Below are 7,639 nucleotides of genomic sequence, written 5' to 3'. Positions count from 1 at the left end.
AAAGTCGTTACAGCGGGCTAGCTAGTTGTTGAACGTGGAGTGTTTGTGTAAGTGTGTGTTTGTAAGACTTCATTTATGCATGCGTGTGAGACTATATATTTATGTACGTGTGTAAGAATATATATTTTTGTATGTGTGTGAGACTATATTTTATGCATGTGTGTGATACTACCCTTTGCAACATCCAGATGACTCTATTTGAACATCCACTCTATTACTACAAAATTTCATTTGTCAAAGTTTGAGCACTTCAAATTTTCAAATTTAAAAAAATGACGAGTTCGAACGAAATTTTCAACAATTAAACGATTTTCAGCTGAAAAAGTGATGAATACCAAAGTTGTATAACTCATCAAGATCTATAACTTTTATTTTGATCATTTCTTCATCTGACAAAGTGATAGTAATAATTGTTCACAAATCAACATGTTTGTCGTATAGTTCATGAAAATATGAGTCATATGTGAATTTATGAACAATGTTTACTAATACTTTGTCACAAGAAGAAGTGACCAAAATAAAAGTTGTAGATAGTGAGGAGTTCAACAACTTTTTTGTTCACGACTTTTATTGTTGAAATCATTTAAGATTTCAAAATCTTGTTTGAAGTTGCCATTTAGTGAAATTCAAAATTTTAACTGTTGAAATTTGGTCAAATGAAAATATGATTAAAATAAAAGTTGTACATATTGATGAGTTCTACAACTTTGGTATTCATGAGTTTTTCATCTGAAATCATTTACTCTTTCAAAATATTGTTTCAAGTTGAAATTGTTTAAATTTCAAAATTTGAATCATTTAAACAAAGTCACATGACAAGATGCCCAAAATAAAAGTTGTATATGTTGATGAGTTACACAACTTTTATGTTTACAACATTTTCATTTTATTTCATATAATGTCATAAAATTGTAGTCGAAGTTTTAAAATTCAAATTTTTAATTTTTGTTTTTTTGTTTTCTATATTGTTTTGACTACAATTGTTTATATATATATTTCTTCATATATAGAATAATACAAAATATTATATTTGTGCATATACACAATTGTTTTTATAGTACTTTTATTTTGGTCACAATTGTTTTATATATACATAATTGTTTTTATAATACAGAATTAATAATTTAAAAAAATAAAAAAATATTTGTAGGGGCGGTTGGATCAGGAACCGTCCCTAGAAATGCATTTGTAGGGGCGGCTGGATCAGGAACCGCCCCTACAAATGTATTTGTAGGGGCAGCTGGATCAGGAACCACCCCTACAAATCATCTCAACTATAAAAGAAAAGGCGCACCGACGCCGCCTCTTCTCCTCCGACGCCGCGCGCCTGCTGTTGTTGGTCTTCTCCTCCGACGCCGTCAGGGTTTCCACCAACGCCGCCTCCCGAACCCGCACCCCTCCCCGCACCCGTGCGCCTGCCCCTCCCCGCACCCACGCCCCCTCCCGCCTGCTCCTCCCCACCCTAGGGTTTCTACACGCGCCTGCTCCTCCCCGCACCCACGAGCCTCCCTAGGGTTTCCACCGGTGGGCGGCCTCCGCGCACCCGCACCCCCTCCCGCCTGCTCCTCCTCGCCCTAGGGTTTCCGCGTGTGCCTGCTCCTCCCCGCTCCCACGTGCCTCCCTAGGGTTTCCACCGACGGGCAGCCTCCACGCAACTCGACCGGCGGGCGGCCTCCGCGCACCTCCATCGGCGGCCGACGATGACTTGGTACTGGTAGTGGTGGTGCTGTGGTGTTGTGTTGCTGGTTCTGACCGGTGGTGTGTCGTTGCTATACGTGCGCCTATGTGGTGCCGTACTGCTTTGTTCTGGTGCTATCAACTGTGGCCTGGTTCCTAGGCTCCCTGCTGCGCAGTGTACCTTTGCTTCTCGGGTTGGTGCAATCTACGTGCTGTGAGTTACCCGTTGCCCCTCTCAGTTTTCAGTTCAGATATTTACATTTGTGCAATTTGCTGGTACTGTGTTACAATGCGGTGTAGTGAGACAACGTGACAGTGAAGGGTAGTGTTGATTATTTTTAGCATTGTCATATTACCTGCCTTGTATTTTTATCTCTACTTTTGAACTGATTACTTGTTGATCAGTTAGTTAAACCTGTGAGCATATAACCTGTGTTACTTTTAATATTTGTGTACTGTTCTAAAACTTCAGTAACCTAGTACTCGATTATATTGCTGTCTTTCTAGGCATTTAATCTTTGATCTAAAAACCCTATAATTTGCTAAGGAGGACTGTCAAGTTCATCTAGGATTTGAGATCACCAACAAGCGTTGGAAGGCTGCCTCATGCAGCAACCCGCTGATTTGAGAGCAAATATAAATAAACAAATATGTTGGTTATCAAATAATATATGGAAATTGGGAGGGAACTTGGTACTTCTACTAGTGAACTTGAGCTGGCACCTGTGTTTCTCTATCAGTGGTCGTGAAGCTTTACTGTGGTCAGATTTTTGTGATAAGTTGGATATCTCAACTATATAAACTAAAGATTGCACGTACACTGGCTGTTTTTTAGCTGTGCACTTCCTGACTTTATTGGACAAGATTAACTAGAAGCATGTGATGTTTTACAATTGGCACACGTTGAATGTTTTCAGTCCTGAGACTAAATAAACTACTAGATGCAAACTCCAGATACCTGTTCACATATATTTGGACTAGGTTTACTTATTGATTGTTCCCACTAAACGTTTTATTGGTTATATACTGCTGGTGTGTAGTGGCTGCTGCTGCTACTACTACTACTACCACTACTCCTACTCCTACTCCTCCTCCTCCTACTCCTCTTACTACACCTACTACTCCCCTTACTACTCCTCTTACTACTCCTCTTACTAATTGCTACTCCTAAGTGGTTGCTGCTCTTACTCTACTACTACCACTTTACTGCTACACTTACTCTACTCTACTACTTTCTACTTACTACTACTACTTGCTACTCCTAAGTGGCTGCTGCTCTTACTCTACTACTACCACTCCTCTATTTTTTTGCTTATATACTGCTGGTGTCTAGTGGCTGCTGCTACTGCTGCTGCTACTACTACTACTACTACTACTCCTCCTCCTCTTACTACTCCTCTTACTACTCCTACTACTACTCCTCTTACTACTACTCCTCTTACTAATTGCTACTCCTAAGTGGTTGCTGCTCTTACTCTACTACTACCACTCTACTGCTACACTTACTCTACTCTACTACTTTCTACTTACTACTACTACTTGCTACTCCTAAGTGGTTGCTGCTCTTACTCTACTACTACCACTCCTTCTCTGTTTTTTTGCTTATATACTGCTGGTGTGTAGTGGCTACTGCTGCTACTACTACTACCACCACCACTACTCCTACTCCTCCTACTACTCCTCTTACTACTCCTACTCCTCCTCCTCTTACTACTCCTACTACTACTCCTCTTACTACTCCTACTACTCCTCTTACTAATTGCTACTCCTAAGTGGTTGCTGCTCTTACTCTACTACTACCACTCTACTGCTACACTTACTCTACTCTACTACTTTCTACTTACTACTACTGCTTGCTACTCCTAAGTGGCTGCTGCTCTTACTCTACTACTACCACTCCTCTATTTTTTTGCTTATATACTGCTGGTGTGTAGTGGGCTGTGCTGACGATCTACTACGACTACTACTACTAGACGACGACGACGACGACGACGACGACGACGACGACGAGACGACGAAGACGACGACGACGACGACGACGACGAGACGAGACGACGAGACGACGACGACGACGACGACGACGACGACGACGACGACGACGACGAGACGACGACGACGACGACGACGACGACGACGAAGACGACGACGACGACGACGACTACGACGGACGACGAGACGACGACGACGACGACGACGACGACGACGACGACGACGACGACGACGACGAGACGACGACGACGAGACGACGACGACGACGACGACGACGACGACGAAGACGACGACGACGACGACGACGATACGACGACGAAGTACGACGACGCGACGACGACGACGACGACGACGACGACGAAGACGACGACGACGAGACTACGAGACGACGACGCGAACGACTACGACGGACTACTACTACTACTACTACTACGACTACTACCACTACTCCTCCTCCTCCTCCTCCTCCTACTCCTCTTACTACTCCTACTACTCTTACTAATTGCTACTCCTAATTGGTTGCTGCTCTTACTCTACTGCTACCACTCTACTGCTACACTTACTCTACTCTACTACTTTCTACTTACTACTACTACTTGCTACTTCTAAGTGGTTGCTGCTCTTACTCTACTACTACCACTCCTTCTCTGTTTTTTTGCTTATATACTGCTGGTGTGTACTGGCTGCTGCTGCTGCTGCTACAACAACAACAACAACTACTACTACTACTACTACTACTACTACTACTCTTACTACTCCTACTACTACTCCTCTTACTACTACTCCTCTTACTAATTGCTACTCCTAAGTGGTTGCTGCTCTTACTCTACTACTACCACTCTACTGCTACACTTACTCTACTCAACTACTTTCTACTTACTACTACTACTTGCTACTCCTAAGTGGCTGCTACTCTTACTCTACTACTATCACTCCTTCTCTGTTTTTTTGCTTATATACTGCTGGTGTGTAGTGGCTGCTGCTGCTGCTACTACTACTACTACCACCACTACTCCTACTCCTCCTCCTCCTCCTCCTACTCCTCTTACTACTCCTACTACTCTTACTCTACTACTACCACTCTACTGCTACACTTACTCTACTCAACTACTTTCTACTTGCTACTACTACTTGCTACTTCTAGCTACTAACTGTTGGCTACTGTTTCTTTTTTTGCCAAATCTCCTAGGACTCGCCCAGGACTTGTTGTCCTGTCTTTTGCCATCAGCTGCTGCACTATGTTTGCTAAGCAGCTGTTGGTTTTTTTGCCAAATCTCCCCTCTCCTCTCCTCTCTTTTTTTTGCCAATGATGAAATTGTCCAAGTCCATACATTATATGGAATATGAGCTGATGATCAAGAACTTATGAGGAACTTAGCATCATTAGTAGCCGCCCCTACATTACCTTCTCCTCTCTTCTCTGTTATGATGCCTTGATACTCTAAGTTCAAGATCAGATGATGATTGACATGTTTCTGAGGCCTCTACCACTGCTACTACTCTTTTTTATATATTGTTGTTTTATAGGACTACTTTGGTTTATAGCCCTTTTTGATTTCTTATACCTTCTCACGTACCTAAAGTACACTTTCTTGCATCTATTAGAACAAAGCGTGAAATAATGTCACGGACACCAGACAGTGCAGCCCGATGCCCCGAGCATGATGAGCACCCAACCTATGAGGAGCAAGCACTAGAGGACCAGCTAGCTCAGGAGCAGTTTGATAACGAGTTAGAAAAGGATCTAGAAGTGATGCTTACTCAGGAGCAGTGTGACGAGGAGGAAGGGGGAGTAGACGGAAGAGCAGGAGAGGCTGCTAAAGGCGAAGAAGAAGAGGATGATGATAATGACTCAGAAGAGGGATATGAAAGTCCCGAGGATCCTTTCCCATGTGAAGCTAGAAGGAGGCCAACGGAGGAAGATTTGGACAAGGATTTTGACCCGAACGAGGAGGTAGGGAAAAAGCCTTAGCTTGTAAATTTTGCTAAAGCTTTGGCTGTGTTACCTCTGCTAACACTTTGACCTGTCATATATACAGGTCCCTCCTAAAACTCAAAAAAGATGATGTCGACGTCCATGACATCTCGCTGGACAAGATGGAATAGAGGAAAGGAGAGCAGAGGCAATAGCCATAGAGACGGATCACGATGCCTCTGCTCCACAATCTCAAGACACAACCACGACTACCAAGCCTAAGAGGAAACGAGGGGATAGAAAAGGAAATCTATATCTAGATAAGGCATGCTATGTGATAACAAAGGTCGGGCCAGCAGGGGAGATCCTTGAGCCAAAGGAATTAAGAGGACGATTCCATAATGCGATCGGGGCCCTAGTAAGAGATAAATTAAACCCAGCAATCCCTAACTGGAAAGAGGTACGAGAGAACACAAAAAATGCACTATGGGATAGGCAGCTGAAGCTCAATTTTAGATTTTCGAAGGGTAAGCATGAATTGGTAAAAAAATGCTATCAGGATGATGGCAGAGTCATTTCGACATTGGAGGTCGGAGCTCAACACGAAGTATATCCAAAAGGGGTTAACTCCCTTCAACGAGTTCGACAAAATAACTCCTAGTCAATGGGAGGAGCTTGTGACTCAGAAGACTTCACCTGAGGCATTGGAGCTCAATGCCCGTAACACCGAGCTGGCAAAGAGGAACAAACACCACCATCATCTAGGCCCTAGTGGCTACTATGCTAAGGAAGAACAGTTTAGGAAGATGGACGAAGAGGCCACAGCTGCTGGGAATATCGATGTGATGAATTTGAAGGTACGCTCAAGGAACTGGATATATGCAAGGAGTATAGAATCATCCGGCAGTAATCTTAAGTTTGATAAGCCGGAGACCCAAAAGGCAGTATCAAGGATATTGAAATATGCTGAAGACAAGAAGAAGGGCTCATTCAACCCTTCCAGAGAGAGGGACGAGCTTAGCCTTGGCTTGGGAAATAAGGAGCACATAGGCCGCACCAGGGGGCTAGGGAAAAGGACAACCTGGAAGCAAGGATTCGAAGAGGACAGGCACATGTACAAGAAACATGGCTGAGACCGAGAGACTAGTCTTGAGCTCCAAGTGAAGGCTCTATTTGCGAAGGTGCTGGAGGAGCAAGGACTGTCTATGGAGCCACGGATATTAGTGACGCTGTCGGGAGAACTAGCATTAGTTGGTAGCCCTCTGAAAGTTCCTAGCAGCCAAGGTTTCACTGTAGCCACAACCCTAGTCGATCACATACGAGAACCAACTAGTTGCACCTTGGTGTTTCTCAACGGTCGGTAGAACACTGTGATGGAGGTGGCAATGGGTGTGGCACATCCTCCCGGTGGCTTACACCACAATAATAAGATACCACCAGACTACACTAGGGTCGAGGTGCATATAATGAAGCCTGAGTTCATGCAGTGGAGGATAGACTACGCAACTCCCGATGGGCTGGTGTTACTCGGAGACGTTATGGGGCAGTTCATCCTCTGGCACAAACGGGACATTATATTGACTGCTTCTTCGCCGCCTCCCCCTCTCCCAAATTTGGAGCGAGTTGTTGAGGTCGGGGAGATATTTTTACTGTCTCGTGACCCCCACATTCCTGAGATGCCACATTCTTCCCTGCCTCCTAGCGAGCATGTGCCTGATGAGATGCCACAACCTTCTCCAGCTCGTACCGAGCAAGTGCATGATGAGATGCCACAGTCTTCTCAACAAGCACAACCGATACATGAACAACGAGTGCCTCCTGAAGAAGGTGATGCACAAGAAGATGAGGACGTGCCTAAATGGGAACTCCGAAAGAAGATTCCAATCAACATAAGGCCAGTTTATGCTCCGATCAAAGACGTCTCGTCGGTGTCCAAGTGGTATTCCCATGACCAGTTCAAGTTTGAGAACCAAGTTAAAAAAAGTCCCATCACGGGGTTCTGAGGAGGCCATCACTAGCAAACTCCACCAAATTGCAAAGCAGTATCCAAATGTTGAT

This window comes from Miscanthus floridulus, chromosome 13, assembly GCF_019320115.1.
Source record: "Miscanthus floridulus cultivar M001 chromosome 13, ASM1932011v1, whole genome shotgun sequence".
Lineage (NCBI taxonomy): Eukaryota > Viridiplantae > Streptophyta > Magnoliopsida > Poales > Poaceae > Miscanthus > Miscanthus floridulus.
The sequence above is the reverse complement of the archived record's forward strand: the minus strand, read 5'-3'. Positions refer to the sequence as shown.